The 24,806-nt window shown below is 40.1% G+C and overlaps 1 protein-coding gene across 6 annotated transcripts in view; it reads left to right on the plus strand.

Annotated features, from left to right (window-relative positions):
* Positions 1–8,262: 8,262 nt before the first annotated feature.
* LOC120736740 (disks large-associated protein 1-like) overlaps positions 8,263–24,806 on the plus strand; it is a 181,084-nt gene continuing 164,540 nt past the window's right edge. For 3 of the 6 annotated variants that reach the window (XM_040037029.1, XM_040037027.1, XM_040037031.1), the window contains exon 1: positions 8,270–8,849. The gene's annotated coding sequence lies outside the window, so the exon portion shown is untranslated. Of the gene's footprint in view, positions 8,850–24,806 lie in introns of all 6 variants that reach the window. The other 3 variants (XM_040037034.1, XM_040037033.1, XM_040037035.1) reach the window with 3 other exon arrangements.

A 24,806-nucleotide genomic window follows, 5' to 3' on the forward strand; every position in this document is an offset into this window, starting at 1 on the left:
AAAAAAAAAAAGAGCTCATCCATGGATAAATGATGCCATACGGAAAGTTCGGTAGGAAAGTAGAACACCTTTGGCAATTCAATTCAATTGAGTTTTATTTGTACCAAATAAATAGCCGCCAAATCACAACAACAGTCACCTCAATTTAGTTTATATTTTCTCCATTTCGGTAATGAAGCTGAGTTTGAGGTTTTTTTGCCTCCATGAGTCTGCGTTTTGGTCCTATCCTGCCTGCTTCACACAGCCATCCTCGACAGAAGATCACAAACATGATGGACCCAGCAGACATCCCAGAGGAGTTAAGTGAGGAGCTTGAGAGGCTCCCGAGAGTCGCCTCTTCGCATCATTGGGTCTATAGACTGAAAGACTGTGTCCGTTGGCTTGGTGGCTATGGACGCTATAATCCGGAGGGAACCACGCCTCCTGCAGTTTCTGCGACTCGTGAAGGCGTTGGACCTCCTGGTTCCCCTGAAACAGGGGCTCCATGCCCAGGGATTAGCTCAGGCCATAAGGACCTCCTGAGCCACGCAGTCTCCGATGCAGCAGCCACGTCAGCAGCAACCCGGTAAGCCAGCATCACATCCTCAGCGTTGGGGTCTAGAGCAGATTAAGATCGGCACCCTGAGGCTCCTCCCAGTGCGAGATTCACCAGCCTCACTTTTGCCTTCCAGCTCTCCAGTCATCATTGTGCCACAGCAGCGGGCCTGCTCTTCCTTGCCATGTTCAGATTATTATTCCCCATTGGGGAACGAATTATAGCTATGTCCAGTAGAGGTGGTTAACAATAGGAACGGGACTCCATGTAGTATGGCCAAATCTGCCGTATTTAAAGATTCTCTGGGGACTGAGACAATTAAAAATAACATATTAATTTCTGTTAATGGGCGTAATAAGAAAATGTTAAATGTTTCTGAGCCAGTCACCGTTTCCTGTACCCTAAGATCAGCCATTTATAACACAGGGCTACAGTTGGCAGCAATAAGCAGTATTTAGTTTCTGACCAGTTATTGGAAAGATTCATGTACCTTGTTCATGAGCCAGCTTTTGAACCAACCGTCCTTTGTTTATTCTAGCTTCCCCAGTTTAGGTGTTCCACAGTCTGTTTTTCATTATTTTGGATTAGGTGTTTCAGTTCATGTTCCTGTTATCTGCCTTAATAATCAACATGCCCTCAGTTAAAGTGCAGTTTTGTCTCCTGTGGTCTGTGTTTGGGTCCTCTTAAAAGTGACAGCCAATTCGCAGCAATAGTGCCTCAAGGAGCAAATTGTTCTGTGCATATCACTCTACAACACTGGGTAATGTTTGGATGCATAAACAAAGTATTCAGAACAGTTTGCCAGCAACAGGTTTCTAAATGAATGGACAATAAACCTAAAATAAATGTGTGGTGTTATGTATGGGCAGAACTTTGTGCCATCAGAAACTGAATTTGAATAAGTTAAATTCAAATTTGAATTGCTCAGATTGAATAAAAGCTTCTAAAGCTGAATTTGAATAGGCCTAATTTGAAATCGAATGTATTGGTTTGAAAATGATCATCACTAAATTGAAACTGAATTTTATATTTTGAAAATTAATTAATTCAATTTGAAATTGTATTCCATCCTTATTTATATTTAGCTCTTGAATGCCTACAGTTTCACTTCACACCATTCAACTTCAGTTCTACAATTCAATTTCAGTTCTGACTTCAGTTTTTCGGGTTATACATCCGGGTCCATCTTGAAAGCCGCAGAGTAATCGAGTGCCGGTTAATAGTGCTACGTTGTACCTGCGCACCCAGTGTTAGTGAGCGGACCTACAGCATCTTGAAGTGCACAGATTAAGTATTCAGAAGTCATTCGTCATGTCAAATGACCAGCGGATAAACTCTTAGGTTGGTAAGGCAAGGCAAGTTTATTTATATAGCACAATTCAACAACAAGGTGATTCAAAGTGCTTTACAGAGACATTAAAAAACAAAAACAATAAAAAGCAAGATTTAAAATTGATTAAAAAAACAGTAGATAAAATCAGTAGTTAAAATATAAGTTTTGAAATTTAAGCTTAAAAGTGTGGATTTGGTGCTTTATTCAAATGCAGCTGAGAACAGGTGAGTCTTCAACCTGGATGTAAATAAACTGAGTGTTTCAGCTGATCTGAGGCTTTCTGGGAGTTTGTTCATTTCATTTCATTTCATTTCATTTATTTATTTATTTCACACTTGGTACAACAGATCAAACAAACCAACCACACTTTATCAATAAAGCACTACAACCATGTGTGAAAAGGAGCAGGAAGAAGAAAATATTCTTATTAAACCCCGCCCCCTATCTACAATCCAACTTATATTACAAGTGGGCACCAAAAATCAGGGAACAAACTAATATTAACATTTCTCTCCGGTCCTAACCCAAACCAAACAACAAATTTACAATCAGAATATACCACTCCACATAGTAACAAGGAGAAAAATAAAATTAAATAAATAAAACAAAAAATTATAAAGGATCCTTTTTCAATGAACTCCAATTTCATTCGCATTCTTCATATTGAGTTATCGTTTTAAGCATGTAACACTTTTTAAAACAATGTAAACTTATACAATTCTTTAAATTATAATGAAGAGAGTTCCACAGTCGTATACCCCTAACAGTTGTACTCATTAATCTTTGTGTTGTCCTAGCTAACTGATGCTTAAAATAAAATTTCCTTCCACTATCTTCTCCCCCTGAACACATTAAAAATACTCTTTGTAACTTAAAGGGCAAACTATTATTTTTAGCCTTAAACATAATTAATAGTGTCCGTAATTTCACTAAATCTCCTAATTTTAATAATTTTGATTTTATAAATAATTTATTTGTATGTTCTCTATATTTAACATTATGAATCATTCGTATCACTTTCTTCTGTAATAAGTTTAGAGGTTTTATAGTATTCTCATATGTATTCCCCCAAACTTCAACACAGTAACTAAAATATGAGAAAAACAATGAAAAATATAAAATGCGCATTGTTTTATAATCTAATAAATCTCTTACATTTCCTAAAATATAAATGCTTTTAACCATCTTCTTTCTTATATACTCAATATGAGATTTCCACGTCAAATTTTCATCTACTATTACACCCAAAAAACGAAATTCAGTAACTCTTTCAATCAATTCTCCATCAATGGACATAATGACTTCATCCTCCTTTACACGATTACCAAATATCATGAATTTCGTTTTTGTCAGATTCAAAGATAATTTATTTACATCAAACCATTTTTTTAATCTTAACATCTCAGAAGTCATAATTTCAATCAAATCTTTCAAATTCTCTCCAGAGCAATAAAAATTTGTGTCATCTGCAAATAAAATAGAATTTAACCTTTTTGATACATCACAGATATCATTAATATATAAATTAAAAAGTTTAGGTCCCAAAATAGAACCTTGAGGAACGCCACATACAATCTTCAATCTTTCAGAAGTATTGCCGAGATAATGTACATATTGCAACCTATTTTCTAAATAACTCCTTAACCAATTCAATGCCACTCCTCTCACACCATAGTTATACAATTTAGAAATCAAAATAGAATGTTGTAACGTATCAAAAGCTTTTTTTAAATCAACAAATACCCCCACAGTATATTTATTATTATGGGTTGCAGATGAAATATCGTCAATGAAAGTCAACAATGCTAATGCCGTTGATCTATTTTTACGAAATCCAAATTGATTTTCATTTATTAGTTGATATTTTTCAATAAAACTATCAAGTCTTTGCGCAAAGAGTTTTTCAAGCACTTTTGAAAACTGTGACAAAAGCGACACTGGCCTATAATTGTTAAAACTATGCTTATCTCCTGATTTATATAAGGGTATCACTTTTGCCACTTTCATTCGATCAGGAAATACTCCTGATTGTTCCAGATATAAGGAGCATAAAAGCTGAATGCAGCTTCTCCATGTCTGGTTCTGACTCTGGGAACTGATAAAAAACCGGATCCAGATGACCTGAGGGATCTGGAAGGTTCATACTGGGTCAGGAGGTACATTTAGTATCATTATTACATCCATACAATATTGATTGTAAATAAGGTTAGCACGTTGTTAAAGCAGGCCATACAAAAGGCGTCATACGTTTTGGCTCAATGGCGAACCTTTGGCCGCTCTGGTGGGGGGTTTATGGGGGACAAAAAGGGATTGGGCCGGGGGGTAGCTCTGAGCCCAGCATTGACCCGCTCCATCATCTCCTCGGTGAATTTCAGGTGTGGCGAGGAGGGAGAAAGGGAGGGGGAGGAGGGTGATGGCCTGTCAGGGGTTTGGGGGACTGGGGAAGATCGTGGTCCCTGGTCCTGGTCGTTGGTGTTGTTGAGAGAGTTGGAGGCAAATAGGGACCCCTCTTCTTGCCTCTGATGTCTCACCTTTCTGAAGCTTATCCCGGGTGGGGGCAGATGGAGCTCCTCCTCAATGTTTCTGCTGGGCTTTGTCTGTTCTTGGAGTACTGTTTGTTCCTCTTTATGAGATAACTCCTCGTTTATCTCAGCCTTGGCACCAAGCACAGATGGATGACGTATGGAATAAAACAAGTTGGAGGTGAACAGTTTCACCCCTGACTTGTTAAAATTAAATCCATTTGCTTTAAACAGATGCCTGCGTTCCCAAAAAATATTAAAATTGTTGATAAAATGCACTGAGTGGTCAGCACATGCTGATATGAGCCATTTATTCAGTGCAAACAGCCTGCTGAATCTCTCGTCTCCTGACGGGCGGTACAGGTCCACTGATGAATACAGCTGCATTCAGAGAGTTTACAGTATTTAATAATCCAGTAAAGTCCCGTTTCAGAACCTCCGTCTAATAAATGTATTACCTGTATAAGAAAAAGCATCATGTAAACAAATAATAGCCTAACAGTAACTGTTATGCTTATTGTAGCTGTTAGCTAAAAATATGATCGATTGTTTCCAGTAGAATTCCAAAATTGTCATCCTTGTTAGGATGCCTGGGTCGTTGACCCAGGGTTTTTGAGTTTATTATCTTATTTATAATTTCTAGTCTTTGGGTTTTTGTTAGAGTTATGTCTTATGGTTTGTCTCTGTGTAATCCTTAGTTGCTGTCTCCCCTGTCCGCTATATCTCCGTGTCCAGTCAGTGTCTGTGTCTGCCCTGGTCCCACGTCTCTGTTCCCTCTGTTGTGCCTGCATGTGAGTCTGTGTCTTTGTTGAGTCGGTGTTATGTGTTTCCTGTTTTACTTTGAAGGTCTCTATCTTATCTCAGTGTGTTCAGTTTACGCTTCCTTGTCTCGTCAGTTCTGATTTGCCCCAGCTGTGTTTCCCTCCTGTTGTCCATTCCCTGATTGCTCCCTCTATGTATTTAAGCCCTGTGTTGCAGTTTGTCATTGTTGTGATCTACCGTTTATTTTGCTGTGTGTGTTTTGTCTACCTGTGTAAGTTATTTGGATTCTTACTTTTGTTCTGTTTGAGTTCAGCATTAAAGCTGTTTCAGTTTGCGTTTGTCTCTGGAGTCTGCACCTTGGGTCCTTTTCCTGCCTGCACACAGCCATCACATAACAATCCTGTACCCTCTCAGAGCCCCATATGCTTGCAGAGACCCCTACAGTAGGGAAATATGCAAAAGAATGTTCAAACCATTGAATTTCAGGTTTATTTATGTCTTACGCAGCATCCCAACTCTTTAGCTAACTTAATAACTTTAGCTAGCTAAGTGAATAGTTGGTGACTAGTTAGTCTTATTCATTAGTGCAGCATTACTGGCCAAATCCTGGCCCAGATGCCGGAGGAGATGGCGACCACACAGCAGTTGCAGGACCAGGCAGACCCGGGGTTCTCGGGGCTGGTGGAGTACTTCCACCTTTTGGTGCCTGGGTTTGCGGACCTGACCAACCCCAAGGGCTGTCTCACTTCCTTTTTGGTCTTGGGGCGCAGGCAGGATGCGATCGCTGCTGTTTTCTCTGCCCACCCCACAAGTGGTACCCCAGATACTGTACCTCCCTCCATCCAACTGCACACTCACTGTGCATCATTGCTAACTAGCTAGCAACAAGCCTCTAACACAGTATAGTAACGACTAATAGCAAACAAATTAACAACAGAGTGATGTTAGATGTTGTAGAACTATAAGATGATTAGCAGTGTTTCTTTTTCATAATAGCATAATTTAACGAGTCGTCAGATGAAGTAAACCCATCTGCAGATGAAATGGAGTGTAAATAAAAGTGTAGGGGGGCATGTTCGTGGACATGTCCAGCAGGTTTGTGGGCAGGAGCGTGACACAGGCAATCCACCTCAAGTCACTACTGCAGAAACTGGCTATAAAATTATAACATGGCAGCTCCCACAAGCAAGAAATTTTAGGCTTCCTTTTTTGTACAATAGGAGCCAGGTGCAGCCAGGTCGTCCGTCTTTTCTACAGTCATTGGTCCTTGCTAAGAGCGAAAATTATGCATAATGCAGCTGTTTTCATCCAGGATCCAGTTTCCACTATACCACTGTGCTTTTGTCCTCTTGTGCAACAAAGTGAAAAATAAAGCTATGTCCATATCCATGCTGTAGACCAGGGGTGCCCAATCCTGGTCCTCGAGAGCTACTGTCCTGTAGCTTTTAGATGCGTCCTTGTTCTGACACACCTGAATCAAATGAATGGCTTGTTATCAGGCCTTTGCCAAACTTGATGGCATACTGAAGAGGTAATCAAACCATTTGATTCAGCTGTGTTGCAGTAGAGATGCATCTAAAAGCTGCAGGACAGTAGCTCTCGAGGACTGAGATTGGGCACCCCTGCTGTAGACTGTGCCACTATTATCCACACAAACTGAATTCAGCTAACTGTAGAGCAAGTGCGACTGGAAGCGATAAGCGGGTTCCAGACAAGCAGAGTAACATTTCCAAGGAATTTGATTATTGGGAACTGGTTCTCTACAAGAACGATTCCCATCCCTAACGATGTTAGAATTAACACGTTTTAGGAGAACCTGCCCTATTTAGCTTATCTCTTTCAGGTATATTTATTAATTGTTTTATTCTTTTGGTTTGTTTTTAGAAAAATAAATATGTTTTGTAAAATTCAGTCTATGACTCTTGTGATTTTTGTTCTATCCTTTATATGATGCAGGAAAGACACACAGATACTTTTCTGAGACAAGGCTTATGGAGCAAATACTGCAAATACCTCAGAAAGCCCCATCTGATTCTGCATAAGGACAGCAGACTCCAGAGCATGAAGTATAACTCTTTCACAAACATTAAACATCTCGAACAAATGAGTATCTGCATAGAAACCATTTACAAATCATAATCAAACATTCATATGTACACTGTTGTACACAAGCAGATAGAACAATTGAATTTAAGATGAGTTAGGAAATATAATATTGGACATTTTTATCCCATCTTACATATATAACATGACTGAACACAGACAACAGTGCTGCTGTAGGTACATTAAACCGTTCTATTGCATGCCATAACATGTGATAAACTTGGTTAATAGTAAGAATTAATTAGATGTTGATTATGCAGTTACGCAATATTTCTTTAAAGTTTATTGACTATGAGTTTAATTCAAAACGCTTAAGGTTACTTGGCAAAGGTGTCTTTGTGTCATTAGCATTCATCACATAAGTTAGCACTGGTGGTGTTGATTTACATGTTATTATGTGTTTACTGTGCTAGTGTTACTTTTTTTCCTGTGTTTTTCCATTGCCAGTATAACCTGATGTTTTATATGGAAATGATGAAATAATTTGTGCCCACATCCATTTAAGGGCTAAAAATGAAGCCAAAACCAAGCTTGTCTGCGTTTAAGATTTCACCAACATGTGAATATCGCCAGCAGACTATAAACAATTATAGCTCACCATTAGCGGTTTTGGCAAAGAAAGACAGACAACCATTTAGTTTATCACTTAAAAGAGCAGGTGAACAACTTCATTTAAATTGGTTATATGTCTGTGTGTTTACAGTAATGAACAAGAGCTCCATTGCATTATACTCAATACATGAAAATGATATACCGCACGCATAATTTTTGTGTACCTCCAAATTTATACATAAAGACATTTCTATGATAAACTGATACAGCAAAATGAGAAATTGCTGCATATAGTTTACTAGAAGGCTGGAAATGGAGTCTCTGCTCAAAATTACATTGAATAAAAACCTTATCAACACACTAAGATTCCTGTTTTCCTTTATCTTAACCCTCAATTCTCCAAGTCCCTTTTCCCCCGGAGTTAAGTATGTTGCAGTAACAAAATTGCACTTCCTTTCTGTTTCAAAATAAAATACACATGATTGTATTTACATAAATGTATGCTGTATCAGTATCAGAAAAAGACTCAAATATTTTGGACTGATTTTGAATTATTGATTGCAGTAGTCACTGTTGGTGTCACATGGTTGCCAAAGGCTAGATATGCTGTTTAGGGCATTTACACGTTAAAAAAAGCAGATGTGCATTAGGTGTATATGAAACAGTTCGAACACATGTCTGCCTGGAGGCTCGTATATAACGACACCTCTGTCAAAGGATGACCTGAGGATAGTACAGAAAGATCCCAGTCTAATTTTGGTAGGTAAGCCATATTAATTCATTAAAACTTGCTGTAACCCGCCGGTCTTCCGGTGTCATTCTGGCTGCCTGTTGGTAATTTATCGTTTGCGGACGGCTGTCTTGCGCCACCCGTGCCCCCACATCCACGCTCACGCAAAAACGCACATCCAAGCGAGTCACACACATACACACACATTCCACCGGTGACTCTGTAGTCATCGCTTTGCTTCCAGATACCGACGTGCTTTTGGATTTAGCAGCCGGTGCGTCCTTTCAGCGATGGTGTAAGGAGCTGCCAGAGGTAAGATGTGCTTTAATTGATAGATTCAGGTTGGAGCGCGTGACAGGATACAACAGTTTATCAATACATCCGCTACCTGTTTTGGAATGAGTCACACCGGTAACAGAACGATACCCGGTGATACCTTTAGACGCGCTTCGTAATGTGACAGCTGTCATTAACAGCCGTATGCTTCACATTTATTTCGCCCTGAGCTGCAGCGGCGTTAATGGAAGATCCAGCGGCAGCCCTGAGAACGTGCCAGGCTCGCGCGTGGGAATGTACGCTGCTGTCGCCTTTCAAATTGTCGGCTGATTTGAGGTGGTATTGCTCTGTTCTTAAGCTGTCAAATCCTTAACATATTTTGACGAAAATCTTCGATGTGTTCAGCAGAAATCGGTTAAATGTCTCCACGCAACGCGTCATCAATATCAGTGCAAGTCAAAGTTTGTGGATGTGATCGGCGCCGAGCCGCTAGCAAAGAAAATAGTGCTGACAAGAAGCCAGTGGAGCTAAAGAGAAGGTGTGTCGAAATTTGAAGGATTTCCCCAAAGAGATTGTGAATAATAAGCTAGGGTATTGCGGGGGGGCTGTGGGCTTCAAAAGACACATAACGAATGACTGGACATGTAATGTGGCTTTCGCTCCGTGCCAGTCAGACACAACTGATGAAGGAATACCTCGATGCTGTTGGACTGGATGTGCCTGTGCAGACCGCACTGGCACAGCTGGATGGAGGTTGTTGTGGAGAAAAGCAGTCAAGGTTACGTTGGCCGAAAATGAGCTTATCTCGACATTAAATGCAAAGGTTGATGAGATGTCAGACGTGCTGTATGTTGCAGTCTCATGCGGGGATGTACGCACTGTATCTTCCGCTCCAGTGAGGAGTTGTGAGCTCAGAGGAGCTATGTCAGTTGTCGCCTGTGGCTGAGGATGAGAGGACATGCAGATCCAGCATGTTTCTAATTCAAGAAGACCAACTGGTAGGCTAATGATAACAGTGTGGGCAGTGTGAGTGTCAGCTCTGAAAGGATTATTTTATCGTGATTATTCTCCCACACAATGTGGAAATCTCAGTTATGCAGTACAGTCATTTCTTACAGAAGTGACTTAGACAAAACATCAGACACAAAATTTAGTTTACCCTCTCTCTATTTATACATTCAGCATAAGGAGAAAGCGTTGATATTCCACACAATAACACATTGTAAATGCATAATTATCTGATAGGGAGGGTGGAAGCAGCATTTGCTATTCATTGGCATTATTAACAAGAATCCTGTGACAGTGTTTGTAATTGTGTAATGATTTCAGTTCAAGGCGTTTTTGCAAAACTCAACACAGTATGAAGATGTGCTCCAGCTTTATGCCATTGTACATTAAACGTTAGGGTTTTATAGCATCCAAGTCCATTAGAAAGGTTGATTTTGCACCAGAATAAAAGGCATTTCTTTTAAACATAGAGTAGCTGCAGTGGTTAGCAGTGTTGCCTCACAGGAAGATGGTTCCTGGTTCAAATCTCCTGGGGGGGGGGGGGTTGCTTTTCAGGTATTCCAGCTTCCTCCCACAGTTAAAAGATGTGTGTGCTTGGACAATATTTTCTTTATCAACTTCATTAGTTTAATCACATCTTGAGCCTTTAAAAATAATAATATACAAAGTAAAGACTGCTCTTTTTTAAGTTAAAACACATGTAAATGCATATTTATTGGCTGTCCCCGATCTTGTTCTCTTGACCGGTTGTCAACATATTGAAGCTAAAGAAACTGAACTTTAACACTAAAAGATGCCCTCTGCTACCCTTCGTGATTAACTATTACTCTGAGAGCCAGATGTCACCAGCACCAAGACAAATAGAAGCAAGTCCTGTTACTAAGCAGCCATGTTGAAATACATCTTTGCTCATATTTGGAAGCAACATCTGAATTAACTTTTATTTCAGTGGTCAAGGAGACATAAAAACTACATATACAGAACATCCAGCAAAATATGATCGATGCTTTCATTTTAGAATTCTAATCTCAATTCAGATTTCTTTGAGTGACATGCCACTCTGATAACATCTCTGCTGCTACCCAGGACCTGCTCCTCTAGCAGTGGCTTGGATACACTTGGCCCTGTACTAGTCACTGTAAACTGCCAAACTGCAAAACCTGTAACAGACATAACGGTCCACAGCATTCAATGGACACACATGCAGAAGTTGCAGTAAGCTGCAGGACCTGCAGAGAGATATTTTATTTCAAGTAAACATGAAAATAATCAGGCAGACATTACGAACACATTTACATATAAATACATATTAGCCACCCAGCTTAATCATTTCTGGCATAGAAGGACCCTGAAATGTACGTCATACCTTCCTTGCACAATAGCAACTTCTTAGCTTTAAATAAATGATCTCCCCTGTTGGTACTGCAACTTCTGTGTGTGAGTACATTTCACGCTTTGGAGAGGCAAAGTGTGAAATGGACACAGTGGACTGGCGCGTCTGACATGACATGCTTTGCTGTGATATTGTGTTGAAACTGTACCAATGTTGAATAACGTGGAATGTCATGCAGGCCATCTACTAATCAGAAGTTTAGTGTTTGGATCCCAGTCTGCATGCCGACATGCAAACCCCCCCACATAGTAAGGAGGTCTGGCCCGGATGTGGTATCAAGCCGGCACTGCTGGCTGACTTCTGACATGATAAGACGTATGCCATCCAGATATGGGCCAGGCCTGGCATAGATGGCACTGTTTATGTGATGGCATGCCACATCTGGCTTGATTGTGCTTTGGTTTATGTGGCCCAGGCTCATAGAAAACAGGTCTGGCCCGGATCCAGCATCAAGCTGGCACTTCTGACTGGCTGGTGTCATGGCAGGGTGTCTGTCAACCTGATGTGGGCCAGGTCTGGCAATGATATTTATGTTCCTATTTTCCTATTTTAGGTAGAAGACCAAAATGCCATGTTGCAATACTATACTGCTATGGTAACTAGAGATGGACTGATCCGATATTACGTATCGGTATCGGTCCGATACTGACCTAAATTACTGGATCGGATATCGGAGAAAAATAAAAAATGTAATCCGATCCATTAAATATCACGAAAGCACCTCACAAAACTTGCAACACGCCGTAACTCACCTCAGAATGTTAGCAGTCGGAGCAGTATGCATCACGTGATAGAGCGGCTGTGGCATGCGGGACCTGTCGGTGGTCTGGATAGCATTTGGAGCTTCGCTAGCAACCCGGCATTTCATCTCCGACAAAGTTATCCCGAGAGAAGTAAAGCAAGTGTGTAAGTCCATCTCTGAATGTTTGTAAAGCATTCCTGCGTTAAGCTTAACAAGCGACTGCCTCTCGCTCTCCGGCTGCTACTTCAATCATGAAACTGCTTAACGATCAGCTGATCGGCTTTTCTGTCGGGAGTCCGTCTCTCTGGTTTGTTTTTGGCTCACTTTGCACCAGAAAGAGGAAACCAGCGGCTGAACAACAGCAGCACGTTTAAGCTTGATAATCTGTTGTTAGAATTTATTTAATATTACTTTCTACTCGAGGATCTTTTTCTACGTAGCTGACGGCTGGTAACTGTGCAGGGGCGGATCTAGCAAAGTTTAGCCAGGGGGGCCGATAGGGCATGAACAGGGAAAAGGGGGCACAAAGACATACTTTTCTTTCTTATTCTCATTTAAAATGTCGAGCTTTTAATTATTTAATATTTATCTGAATCTTACACCCAAAGTTTTAATCTGATGTAAAATGTATAGAAGTCCATTACTGCATATAGTAACTGTTAAGTCTAATATACCCTAATAAGCTATAGTACTTTTTCCTTTGGGAAGGTACCATCTGTGCAGTCTGCAATTTTGTTGAAGAAAGATGTTGAATCTATTTAATATTTCTTGAAAAATAATTGATTTCTGTGCATTTTTTTTCCACACTGCATCAAATTAAGGTTGATTACATCGATTAAGCATCATGAGGTGGAGCGTGAGGGGTGGTTCCCTATTTTTTATTTATTTATTTTTGTTGTTGCTGAGAGTTGGAACCCTATTAGTTAGGTTGCTTAATATTTACGCTAAGTACTCTTTAAAATACCAGAATAGGGAGGATGGTGTAGGTTTAAGTTTATTAGATTGATCAGTATTGCTGAACTATGAAATATTTTTTTTTGCATACAGGTATAACAGAATAGCTTTAGTGTAGTTGTTGTTTTAAACTTGAGTATGAACTTATACAAAATGCAGCAAGATATTTAAAAAAACAGTTTCTATTTTAGGTAGAAGACCAAAATGCCATGTTGCAATACTATACTGCTATGGTAACCAACGTTTCAAATGCAGGTTTGACAGGTTTGTGAGTGTAAACTTTATCCAAAACCTAGTGATGGTTTACTCATGTGTACCACTGGTTGGTTGTAGCTCAGGAGGTAGAGCAGGTCACCCACTGATCGAAAGGTTAGTGGTTTGATCCCTGGGTCCTCTAGTCTGCGTGAATGTGTGTGAATGTAGTTAGGAAGCACTCAGTTTAGAGAAAGTGTGTGAATGTGGCATGTTGTATAGAGCACTTGGAGTAATCTGGGAGACTAGAAAAGCACTATATAAGAGTCAGTCAATTCACTGTCTGAACTGAGTTTTTTCACGTTACTTTTGCACTGTTTTGCATGTTCTGGCGCATGTTGTTATTACATGGCTTGATTAAGGTACACATTAGACTGACATCTGATGCCAGAGCTGAAACTGTTCTGGGCCAGCACAGGGCCAGCAGTGTGTCTGCAACTGGCCCGTGGGTGCACAAAACTTACATAGGCCCACATACCGCAAAGAATGACGGCCCTTTGGTGGCCCAGATCTGGTTTGCCAGATGTGGCCCACACATGGACCAGCACAGGACCACCAGTGTGCCTGCAACTGGCCTTGTGCTGGCCCATGTGTGGGCCACATCTGGCAAACCAGATGTGGGCCACCAAAGGGCCGTCATTCTTTGCGATATGTGGGCCATGTGTAAGCACATTATGTGGGCCAGATCCGGGCCATACCAATTTTGCTATGTGGGCCAGGTTTATCTCTGACGTGTCTGCTAGAGTATGAATTTGTATGAATGTGTTTAAATTGGTGAATGAGGCATACGAAGCATGTGTGCTCAGGTAGAGTAGAAAAGTGCTTTACAAGAACCAGTCCATTTACCATTTAATTTGATATTAAAGATATTTCTCTATATAAAATGGCAAGATAACTTGAGCAACCTATCATGTAGATTTACTGTCAAAATCTAACATACTTCACACAAATTCACATTTAAGCTTTACATTTCCAGTTTATCGGCAGGTCTTGCTTTAAAAATAACCTCTCATCTTCCTCTCCTGTCTTCTCTTACTCATTTTTTTTCTCCATCTCTAAGAGTGAAGTTATCACACATGGCAAAACCCCCCTCAAAAAACAGAAAACCAAAAAACAAATGACTCCATATTCTTTTAAGTGCCATGATCACAGTTGAAATCTGCATGCATGACTGCATGACAGTCATGCAAGCCAACGGGGCCTTGTGCTGACTTAAGTGCCTCCATGATCTAAACTCAGGCTACATCTATGGGGTGGCTGTAACTCAGGAGGTAGAGCAGGTCATCTACTGATTGGAAGGTTGGGTGGTTCCCAGTATTCAAGTAGCCAAGTGTCCTTGGGCAAGATACTAACTCCATTGGAGTATGAATGTGTGTGAATATTAGCTTAAGAGAACAAAGTGCTTGGGTGAATGCAGCATGTATAGAGTGCTCCAGGAGAGTAGAAAAGCGCTATAAGAATCAGTCCATTGGCAGCTAGAGCTCGAACAATAAAGGAATTCTAAGACTGTTATCTATGCACAATATTTTGTGATTAAAAATTATATAAATTGGTCTAAATCTTTTCAGACAAATGGAAAACAAGCAAAGTGTGTTTTCAGGTAGTATGATTTAAACATTGTTTACTGTTAAAGGTCAAGGAATACCTGTTGCCAACAGGGCTGTTGAAGAATGCCTTCTGGTGCACATCATTAATCTCAAAACATCACACAGAAACAAAATTGTGTGATGAGTAGTTTGAAAGAAAAACCCCATATTCATTTGTGTTTTGGAGATGAACTAAAACTTTTGTTTTTGGACAGGGATGGTGACAGAAAATCTTTTTCCAGTTCCCGCTAACCTAACTCATTCAGCTGTGTTTGTGGATGCAGTCAACAAATCACAGTGACACATTACATTGCAGTGTCCTTAAGCTCTTACTGCTGCGTATTAAGAGCTTAAAAATAGCTAAAATTAACAGTCTTTCTTGTGTTGATCACCTGCGAGCATTGTGCATTGACCAGTCACACAAATGCAAGACAAGTGGATTAGATGTAATGTGAACTTACTGTACAGTTTATTGTGTTGCTGTGGGGAGAAATCAAATACATACTGTTGTCATAAACTATAATATGCTAGCTGAGATTGACGCTGTATTCTGTTAATCTATCCTTGCTCTGGACACATGATCTGTTTCGTAAAGAATGATTTACAGTGTGGATTCTTACTAATGCAGGTATGATTTGGGTCTGGTGAACTCAAAGCTCACGGTCAGAATCTGTCACACAGGGTAAAGTGGAAGAAGCACAGCCTTGAAATTCTTTTTCTTATATAGTCATCATCCTTTTTTCCCCTCTTGCACTCTCTGCGCCTCTCTCTTTCCCACTAATGCACAAATGGACGTAAATGTCAGAATCATTTGGTCTAACCATGTTTTTGGTCATCATTTCAAAGTCCTAGCCTGTTCCCATGTTATTTGGTATGTCTCTCATATTTATCCTTGCAGTCAATGCAGCACTCATTCGACACAATGTGTTAGAGGCAGTAAAGTGTGTAGTAATGCAGAACTTTTTCTGAGCATTATCAAGCTTCTCTGTTTTTTCCAAGTACTTCCTGTGACTCACGTTCAGATTCATTTCTCTTTTCTGTGACTGTTAAAGAAACCTCAGATGAAGTTTGGATGTTCAGTGGCCAGTTTAATAAGTACATCTAGGTAAAAGAAATGAAATCTGATACAACACTGTAGCAAAGCTGACAAAGAGTTAGAGATCTGTTGAGACTGCTCAAAGAAGTTTCACACTCAAAAATGACCCCATGTTATTTGACTGTTATTTAAAGCCTATAGTGTATATAGTTCTGTGTTACATCTTTAGTCTTAGTTCAGTTCATTACCACAAAATCTTCTCTTCATTTTGGAATTCAATTCAATTCAATTCAATTTTATTTATATAGCGCCAAATCACAACAAAAGTCGCCTCAAGGCGCTTCATAGATACAGAGAAAAACCCAAACATCATATGACCCCCTATGAGCAGCACTTTGGCGACAGTGGGAAGGAAAAACTCCCTTTTAACAGGAAGAAACCTCCAGCAGAACCAGGCTCAGGGAGGGGCGGCCATCTGCTGCGACCGGTTGGGGTGAGAGAAGGAAGACAGGATAAAGACATGCTGTGGAAGAGAGACAGAGGTTAATAACAGATATGATTCAATGCAGAGAGGTCTGTTAATACATAGTGAGTGAGAAAGGTGACTGGAAAGGAAAAACTCAATGCATCATGGGAATCCCCGGCAGCCTACGTCTATTGCAGCATAACTAAGGGAGGATTCAGGGTCACCTGGTCCAGCCCTAACTATATGCTTTAGCAAAAAGGAAAGTTTTAAGCCTAATCTTAAAAGTAGAGATAGTGTCTGTCTCCTGAATCCAAACTGGAAGCTGGTTCCACAGAAGAGGGGCCTGAAAACTGAAGGCTCTCCCTCCCATTCTACTTTTAAATACTCTAGGAACAACAAGTAGGCCTGCAGAGCGAGAGCGAAGTGCTCTAATGGGGTGATATGGTACTACAAGGTCATTAAGATAAGATGGGGCCTGATTATTTAAGATCTTGTATGTGAGGAGCAGGATTTTGAATTCAATTCTGGATTTAACAGGAAGCCAATGAAGGGAAGCCAAAACAGGAGAAATCTGCTCTCTCTTTCTAGTCCCTGTCAGGACTCTTGCTGCAGCATTTTGGATTAGTTGAAGGCTTTTCAGTGAGTTTTTTGGACATCCTGATAATAATGAATTACAGTAGTCCAGCCTGGAAGTAATAAATGCATGAACTAGTTTTTCAGCGTCACTCTGAGACAGGATATTTCTAACTTTAGAGATGTTGCGCAAATGGAAGAAAGCAGTCTTACATATTTGTTTAATATGTGCGTTGAAGGACATGTCCTGGTCAAAAATGACTCCAAGGTTCCTCACAGTGTTACTGGAGGCCAAGGTAATGCCATCCAGAGTAAGAATCTGGTTAGACACCATATTTCTAAGCTTTTCAGGGCCGAGTACAATAACCTCAGTTTGATCTGAATTAAGAAGCAGAAAGTTAGCGGCCATCCAGGTCTTTATGTCTTTAAGACATTCCTGCAGTTTAACTAATTGGTGTGTGTTATCTGGCTTCATGGACAGATAGAGCTGGGTGTCATCTGCATAGCAGTGTAAATGTATGCTATGTCTTCTAATGATGCTGCCTAAGGGAAGCATGTATAATGTAAACAGAATTGGTCCTAGCACTGAACCCTGTGGAACTCCATAATTAACCTCAGTGTGTGAAGAGGACTCTCCATTTACATGCACAAATTGGAGTCTATTAGATAGATATGATACAAACCACTGCAGCACAGTACCTGTAATACCTACAGCATGTTCTAATCGCTCTAATAGGATATTATGGTCGACAGTATCGAATGCTGCACTGAGGTCTAGCAGGACAAGCACAGAGATGAGTCCACTGTCAGAGGCCATAAGAAGATCATTTGTAACCTTCACTAAAGCTGTTTCTGTGCTGTGATGAGCTCTGAAACCTGACTGAAACTCTTCAAATAAACCATTCCTCTGCAGATGATCTGTTAGCTGTTTGACAGCTACTCTTTCAAGGATGTTTGATATAAAGGAAGGTTGGAGATTGGCCTATAATTAGCTAAGACTGCTGGGTCTAGAGATGCTTTTTGAGTAAAGGTTTAACTACAGCCAGCTTGAAGGCCTGTGGTACATAGCCGATTATTAGAGATAGTTGATCATATTTAAGATCGAAGCATTAATTAATGGCAGGACTTCTTTGAGCAGTTTTGTAGGAATGGGGTCTAAAAGACACGTTGATGGTTTGGAGGAAGTAATTATTGAAGTTAACTCAGAAAGATCAATTGGAGAAAAAGAGTCTAACTTAACATCGATGGTACTAAGAGTAGCTGTGGATAATATTACATCTGTGGGATGATTATTGGTAATTTTTTCTCTAATGATAAAAATTTTATTTGTGAAGAAGTTCATGAAGTCATTACTAGTTAACGTTAAAGGGATGGTTGGCTCAAAAGAGCTCTGACTTTTTGTCAGCCTGGCTACAGTGCTGAAGAGAAACCTGGGGTTGTTCTTATTTTCTTCAATCAGTGAATTTAGGGCCAATAGAACTCGTTTCCATTAAAGTATATCACACCTCGTCCTCTAGGGTCAAAATTGGCCCCATGTGGTTTAATTGTTATTTAGAGAATAGAAAGATGATACTTCACCCAATTCTGTTACACTTCCAATTACAGCTTGTCCAGACACATTAACACAATTTCTTTATGCCATCTGAAATTTGCCAATAAGACCTCATTCACATGACCTTTTTTGAGTAAAAATAAATAAAATCATCAAGTATTCTTATTATAGTTAACAATCAGAGTGACTTGTTTTGATAGATCATCACAGACTGATATAAGTAGATGTTGAGATAGGATGCTGGTTTTAAACCACTTCAATTTTTTTAATGGCTGCACATTATCACACCTGTTGTCCTCCTGGGTTAAAAATGACCCCGTCTGGTTTCGCTTTGTATAAGGCATAAAGTATTATCACCCACCTCTGTGTTTCAATTTTTTGTTCAACTTTATTCCAGCTTGTTACCTGACTTATGAGATGTATGCATTGCATTTTTGGCACATTTTTGATGTTTTGAGATCACTCTGGCGAGGGCAGAATTTGCACCCTCTGCTTTTGGGTGATGAGCCAGGAGGGGCAGCTAGGCAAGGAAGGACTGGTTCTCCATAACCAGTCTGGCTGCTGCTGGTGTGCGGGGAATAGCCTGTCAAGTCAAACTTTATTATAACAAATCACAGTGCAAATACAGTAGTTCAAATTCTGAGATCACTATAGAAGGAAGAGCAAAAGAAATGTAGCTTAATTGCTAACCTCCGTCGCTTGATGTGAGGTATCACCAGTTGTTGCCCAAGCTCCTCCATGAACAGTCTCCTTTGTATACCTGAATGTTATACAGAGGATTGTTGCAAATTATGCAACAATCCTCAGAACGGTGAAGAGCCAGTCCATTGTTCTGCGACCGGAACAAAAAAATATTTTTTCTCCTGTACATCCCAAAAGGTTGATTCTGTTCATCTGGATGAAGCGTTTTCAGTGGGAAAAACCTTACGTCAATCATCCAGTGACTTCTTCAGTCTCAGCTGACTGCAGGTTTCCCCAATCTTATAAACAGTACATTTGCATAATGACTGAAACCAGCACCACTGAATGAACACTGGGCTGGGAGGTCAGTTCCTGGATCATTAATATGCAAACTGTCATGGCCACTGATCAATGTTCATGAGTACCATTCACAGAGAGTTGGGGAATGGCTGCAATCACAGCACTGTAAGATGGTGAAAGATGTACCCTTAGGCCCCCTCCTCGATTTCAGAGATGGTCTTTCCCTTTTCACGTAAATGGCCTCCTTGACTCCGCCCTCAAACCAGCGTTCCTCCCTGTCTATCATTGAAAGAGTGTCCACTGGCCTGTAGGTGTAAATAGACTGCAGAGTCCTGGCCTGACGAGGTGGCTCTTCTGTGTTATGCCATCCTCTTAGCCAGAGGTTGTTTGGTTTCCACGATGTATAAATCATGGCAATCCTCCTGGCACGTAACAGCGTACAGTATATTACTCTGTTTGTGTCGGGGGACCCGATCCTTGGGGTGGACCAGTTTTTTGGTGCAGCGTGTTTTGGGGTTTGAAAGCCACAGAGATGCGATGTTTAGAAAAAATGTGTCTCAACTGTTCGGATACTCCTGATACATACAGGATCACTACAGGTTTTCGCTTAGGCGGCGGTTGTCCTTCTCTCCTGGATCGGCTGGACCTTTCTTTAGGCGCCTTCCCAGCTTTCACAAATGTCCAGCTGGGATAACCACATTTACTCAGGGCCTTCTTGATGTGCTGTTCTTCTGCCTCCCTGGCCGCTGTGTCTGTGGGGATGGTGTTCGCTCTGTGTTGTAGCGTCCTGATGACACCCAGTTTATGCTCCAGTGGATGATGAGAGTCAAACCTTAAATACTGATGCGTATGCGTAGGTTTACGGTACATGTCAGCTTTTTGCATATTTGCATATTAATGATCAAGGAACTGACCTCACAGCCCATTGTTCATTCAGTGGTGCTAGTTTCAGTCATTGTGCAAATGCCCTGTTTATAAGGTTGCAAACCTGCAGTCAGCTGAGACTGAAGAAGTCACTGGATGAGTGACGAAAGGTTCCTCCCAGTGATGAACAGAATCAACCTGGGTTTTACTCACCTGGATGATCGAACATGCATCAAGACTTCCTCCTTTACAGTTTTTCCACGTACAATGGTTAAAATGGCTTTATTGTAACCATCGAGTATAGGTTGCCATGGAAATATTAAGCTATCTGCATGTAATTCACTGTGAGTTTTTTTTTCTCACACGGTGCGAATTCATAATAAATCCTCCCTCCTCCCCCGCACCCGAAAAACTTTCTACCCGGCACACTGTGGCGAGCATGCTTGTTTAAATGCGACCAAATATGGCAACAGCCTGAAATTCCTGCTGTGAAATTATTCCACCAGATGAAAAGTCATCCATTGCAAAATGAAGAATGTTTTAAACTCTGCATGTCGGTGTCTCCCCACACACTAAAGAAAACGTTAAATAAACCAGCTGTGATACCTGTGACTGTTCTTGGTCAGTCGTATTTTTTGTCACTGTCTAGGCTTTTGTTTCTGCAATTTGAGTTCATCACATTTTTTATTTTATAATTTTATAAACAAGAAAATGTTGAATAGTTGATTTGAATGAGTATACCAGTGCTATTTTAGCCACTATATGTTTGAAAATAACATTTGTTTTTGGACATGATTTAACATCTGAAGCACCACTGGGCTTTCTGAGCTTCCTGCTCCAAAATGAATAAAGTATTCCTCTGCAATTACAAACTCTGTGTAAACAATCTTGGTATCAAAATAAAGCTAACACTTTCATCAGAGTGTAAATATTACAGCAGATGTTAAGTGACTGAGGCTGGAACATAGAAAAGCTTTAACATTTTTTTCTTTGCCTAATTTAATTTCGGATTTTATTGCATATACCCACTTTGAAAATATGCATCAGAAGACAATAAACTCCAGAAAACCAGGAATGAACATATGGATATTATCTGTGCAAAGACTGATGCTGCTGAAATGAAACAGTGAAAAATGAGGTTTTAAAAACAGAGCTTTAAAATGTTCTGCCAATGAACAGTGATAATAAAAACCGAGAGGGGCCGACAGTGATCACTGACTTTTCTTTTTAGGGGCTTATTCAGATTAAGTAGAACAAGATACAAAGCATTAAAACATGTTAAAAACACAACAGCATTAATAAACGCAGAGTAGGTTGGACCCACAAGCAGGGTTCATATGTCATCACTTAACAACCAGATTGTGTCCAGTAAAGGAGCTACAGCGGCTATTGGCGAGAGAAACAGAGAAAAATAGCATGTGCAAATTTCCATGTTATTGTTTTTCGAATTTGAAATATATTTGTAGTCTTCTTTTGCAGCTGGAATTTTGGTCGGGTATGACGAAACTTGCAGTCTTGTAATCTGTGCGATCTCTGCTTTTAGACGATGTGGCGTTTGCTTGGTTAAATGAAGCTGAGTGAGTTCATGGCTTGGTTGTTTGTGTTTAGGCATATTTTGTGAAATTATGCAACTGCTCTTTTAATTGTTTGTTGTTTTCGCTGTGTTTGGTTGGTTGTTTTGTAGAAAAGGTTTATATGAGCTTTTAGTGGAGATTCAGAGGTTTCTGTGGATAACACGCATGCCAAAAGACTTGACTTCACGGAGTCGATCCGTGAAGTCAAGCTCAATCAAAAGTTCAATCTAAACTACAGCTCACCCCCTGATATGTCGGGGAATACATACATTACCAGTCAAAAGTTTTAGAACACCTTCATTTTTCCAATTATTTATTGCAGTTCAAGTCGTTCAAGTCCAATGAATAGCTTGAAATGGTACAAAGGTAAGGTGTGAACTGCCAGAGGTTAAAAAAGAAAGGTAAGGTTACCCAAAACTGAAAGATAATGTAGATTTCAGAATAACTATACCAGAAAGCCTTTGGCCACAAAAAGGAAGGAAAGGCAAGTACAAGGTGTAAAAGTTTCTGATCCGGGAACCTGTGCAAAGATCGTTAACGGCTGCAGCTGATAGTTGCTGACAGCAAATCAACACACGGGTAGCGAGAGCTGTCGGCCTCACATCGCTGTGGCTGCTGTAGAGGTCTCCTGAGTCACGTGACTCCGCTACAGCCTGAGCTTCTCATTGTGCCTTTCTGCCATCACAGACATCCTATGATGGAGACTGCAGGCTGATAGAGACCAATTTGTGCCTTGTGACATGGGCTTTACTTTCAAAAACACCTGTCAGTCTGGGCTTAACTCCACGACTCCACAGGACCCTGGGTCTCCTAACGTGCCTCCCGACAAATAGTCTTTTTATTAGGCTATTTAAAATTGATGAAAATCCTTGTGAAATATGACGTCGATAAGTTAATTTTACAATATTTCCCCAAAAGAGTCCATTTAAGTACTTGTCATATAGACTATAATTTAAGCCAGTTCAGTGAAAAAAGGGCCTCACACTACAGCAGCGTTCTCAAATAGTGGGGCGGTGCGATGTCAGGCGGGGTGCGCGTAACCCGGTGGAACATGCTTTTTTGCCATACTAGAATAAAGTGTAATTGCACATCCACCACAGTAGGTGGCAGTGTTTTTTGCACCAAGAATAGAAGAATAGTAAACAAACCATCAAGCAAAAAGGAAAGATATTTAACAGTGAAGAAAAGAAAGGCAGAGATAATGAGACAAATGAGAAAAGGAACTATGACGAAGCATATGTAGAGCTTGGCTTCACTGTGACTACGGTGCGAGACGAGGAAAGACCGCGGTGTCAAAAAATGTTTATAGTTTGAATAAGGATTTAGGTTTTTTCTTTTTTATTTCAGGCAAATTGATGCAAATTGGAGCATATCTCAGTTGGGGCAGGGATAGCTCAGTAGTTAAAGTTGTTGCCCCATGATCACAAAGTCAGGGGTTCGAATCCACTGAACGGCTACCCTTAAGTACCCCTGAGCAAGGTACCATCCCCACATACTGCACCCCGGGCGCTGCACTGGTGGCTGCCCACTGCTTCACTGGGTGAATGGGTTAAATGCAGAGGAATACCCATATGGAAAAGAAATAGTAAAAACTTATAAAAGACTTGCATAAGATGTGGCTTACTTCATATAGTGAATCATATAAGGCTTATATGATTTACTCATGAAAGTGGCCACTTTCATATATTGTTTTAGTAAGTATCCAAAACGTACAAGTTTCACACAAGACAGATACAAACTTTATAAGATTTATATATATCTTTTCCATATGAGTAATTTCCCTATGGGGACTAACACATATACATTATTAAACGTAGTAGCAGTTTAGAGAGTTGCAGTACTACATGCACTTCAAATCTTTACTGTTACAGACTAAAAAACAATGTTAATAAAGTTATTCTTTGTTTTAAGCTGATCCAAATTTCTTTCTCTCTCTTTTTTTTAATGTTTATAAGGATACAATGTTATACGGAGATGTACTTATAATAACAATTTTATAAACAAATGATACTATTTGTAGTCGCGGGGGAGAGTGGTGGGCGTTTTCCTCTTCCTAAGAGGGGGCATAACAGAAAATAATTGAGAAGCACTGCACTACAGTGAGCTGGAAGGCAGAATTTGTCCTGGGTCACTGTGTCGCATTACTGGTGCCTAGGCATGGAACTAAGCACTTTCAGCCACCAATTAGTCTGTGTTGCATTATTTGACAGAAACCTATACATACATACATCTTTGGAGAAGGTTAAAAAAAAGCACAAGTGTTGTACAATAGTAAAACAGAAACAGTTAAACAGTTGCATTTAAAAGTTAAAAAGTTGTAGAGTCACCCTTTTGAACTAAAATAATTAGTACATGTACAAACTAGTACATTTTTGTCAAGGTTAGGCAAGAAGGACCCAAACGGAGGACTCACAGGTGCTGTGGAAATTCAAAACAGGAGCATAAAACACACAAGGGAACAAACATGGGTATTACAAACAGACAACCTGACAAAGTCTGAAGAGAGATAAAGGTTACATATATAAACAAATACAAATAGTTAGCAAATAAAACAGGAAGTAACAAATCACAGAAACATTTAACACAGAGAGGACATACATGAATGTATGACAAGGGGAACACGGAATGAAACACAAGGAGGGGAACATGGGAACAGAAAAGGGAGATGAAATATAACGACACAACTAAGGCTACGGTCCACATGTACACACAGCTGTTTCTGTGGCTTTGGGCCTTCCGTCCACTTGTAAATGAGAATTTTAAAAAGATGATTTTCGAAAACTCTGTTTTTGTGTTTACGCGTGGACGAGGAAAACCGAGATTTCAAAGCCTTTTTTGACATCATGCTGTGCGCCACCTTATTGTTTACATGAGATGAATTTCTACAATGGCAGATAGAGACAAAATACTGTTACTGTCAATCTACTGTCTGCACTTTTTCACGTTTTCTTGTGTTTTATATTCCAGTGTGATATTGAGGAATAATTCCACTGTCTGTCCATATTAGGACTC

This window comes from Simochromis diagramma, unplaced genomic scaffold (assembly GCF_900408965.1).
Source record: "Simochromis diagramma unplaced genomic scaffold, fSimDia1.1 OVJJ01000630.1, whole genome shotgun sequence".
NCBI lineage: Eukaryota > Metazoa > Chordata > Actinopteri > Cichliformes > Cichlidae > Simochromis > Simochromis diagramma.